Source organism: Labrus mixtus, chromosome 15 (assembly GCF_963584025.1).
Source record: "Labrus mixtus chromosome 15, fLabMix1.1, whole genome shotgun sequence".
NCBI lineage: Eukaryota > Metazoa > Chordata > Actinopteri > Labriformes > Labridae > Labrus > Labrus mixtus.
In genome coordinates, this window is record NC_083626.1 from 28,518,271 (window position 1) to 28,520,770 (window position 2,500).

Consider the following 2,500-nt stretch of genomic DNA (forward strand, 5'->3'; position numbering starts at 1 on the left):
AGAAAAAGAAAAAGAAAAAGAAGAAGAAAAAGAAGAAAAAGAAGAAGAAAAAGAAGAAGAAAAAGAAAAAGAAGAAGAAGAAGAAGAAAAAGAAGAAGAAGAAAAAGAAGAAAAAGAAGAAGAAAAAGAAGAAGAAAAAGAAAAAGAAGAAGAAGAAAAAGAAAAAGAAGAAAAAGAAGAAAAAGAAAAAGAAAAAGAAGAAGAAAAAGAAGAAAAAGAAGAAGAAAAAGAAGAAGAAAAAGAAAAAGAAGAAGAAGAAGAAAAAGAAGAAGAAAAAGAAGAAAAAGAAGAAGAAAAAGAAGAAGAAAAAGAAAAAGAAGAAGAAGAAGAAGAAAAAGAAGAAGAAGAAGGAGAAGAAGAAGAAAAAGAAGAAAAAGAAGAAGGAGAAGAAGAAGAAGAAGAAGAAGAAGGAGAAGAAGAAGAAAAAGAAGAAAAAGAAGAAGGAGAAGAAGAAGAAGAAGAGAGGAGATGAATGAACGGCTTTGGGACGACTCTGCTAGTGTGAGTGCATCCTGAATCAGGCTTTAGCGTTAGCATAGCCAACTTAGCGTTAGCATGGCTGACTCCATCATTTCATGACAGGAAGAAGTTCTGACCAATCAGTACCTAGATTAAAAAACAATAATAATACCATAACTTTAATATGGAGTAAATAAAGCACTTTAACAGCTGATATTGGCAGAGTGAGCACATAGATCGTGAGCTTCGGTCATCAGTGCTGTACATGAGCTAACAGACCGCCACGTCTGTAACACGAGGGTTCAGTCGGTGTGCGCCCGGCGTTAAAGAGAGAAACAGATCCAAACGAAATACATTTATTATTAAAACAATAAATATCATTTCACATCTAGAAACATTTAAGGTCGTTTATACTCCAGATACTTTAAGGTCGTTTATACTCCAGATACTTTACATGTTATGTTCTTATATTAGACTGCTTTATTTCTGGGTGTGGTAGTGATGTGTGTGTGTGTGTGTGTGTGTGTGTGTGTGTGTGTGTGTGTGTGTGTGTGTGTGTGTGTGTGTTTATCAGGTGTGTGAGGCTTCCAGCAGAAACAAAAGATGAAGGACGAGTGAAGAGGCTTTAAAGAGGAGGAGGGGTGTGTGTGTGTGTGTGTGTGTGTGTGTGTGTGTGTGTGTGTGTGTTTAGAGAGCGTGAAAAGCTGCTTGTAGAGTCGGAGCAGTGAGGCGGTGATGAATGGGGGGGGTGGAGGGGGGGAGGGGCGGGGTTAAAGGTGGCTCGCGGTAATTGGGAGGAAACGTGACGGGGAGATGAAGGTTGATCAACACGTCAACTTTATTCACAATAAAAAAAAACACGTGTAGACACAAAGGGATAAACAAACTGAGACACACACACACACACACACACACACACAGAGGGGAGAAGTAGGGGGGCCCAGGAGGGACAAACACAGTCAGTGTCATAAACATAAATATGTCACATTCTGAGTTTAATAGATTTAATTATTCATTCATGATAATATAAAATCTGAAGTTTGATGTTTTAACGACGTTAATATATGAAGGTAGGGGATCAGGTCCACGCCATAACCACGCCTTCAGTCACCTGACCTCCTTACAGCGAGCTGTCTCACTCCGCCCTCCCCTCCTTTCCTTTCCTTTCCTCTCATCCACCCCACCTTACCTTCCTCATCCCGTTATCTTGTTTATCTAAGTCTCAGTCGTTGCCCTGATCAGCTCGGGCAGAATTACGCCTGAGACCAAAAACCCCAATCCTGAGTCTCCCTCTGCACGCCACGCAGATCGTCCTCCCACACCGGCGCCATCTGACAACATCCTCATCCGCCATGACCTCAGCATACAGTCACCTGTCCCAACATTCATACGACCTATCATGTCACCTTGTTGTGGTTCCTCGCTTCAGTGAATAAGCAGGTCAAAAGACCACACCCCGGCAGTGACGTCACCACCTACACTGTGACATCACGGGCGCCAACACGGTCGAAGAGTTAAACTGAAACTTTGTCAAACTTTCTAATCAAAGTGGGTTGTTTTTTTTAATCAGAACTCAGAGGACACAGAGAACACACTGTTCCTACTGACACACAATGAGTGCTCTGTGGAACACACACACACACACACACACACACACACACACACACACACACACACACACACACACACACACACACACACACACACACACACACACACACACACACACACACACACACACACACACACACACACACACACACACACACACACACACACACACACACACACACACACACACACACACACACACACACTAATGATCTCCGGGTCAATGCGGCTGAATCTGCAGATTCCTGATCACTGCACTCGAAAGCGACTCAGACAACAGAGCAACCAGAAACCCAAAAAACTTCCAACAGATCTCTTTGAGCAACTCTTTGAAATAATTGATTTAGAAAAGTTCTTGATGACATCATCACTCGCCGTTTGAGGACAGCTCTGAGGTCACTGGTTGCTACGGTGACCAGCCGAACTCCCC

General features: G+C 42.5%; 1 protein-coding gene across 1 annotated transcript in view; it reads right to left on the reverse strand.

Moving 5' to 3' along the window:
- The window catches only part of plxnb3 (plexin B3), a 63,261-nt gene that overhangs the window by 39,761 nt on the left and 21,000 nt on the right, over positions 1-2,500 (reverse strand). The window lies entirely within an intron of this gene.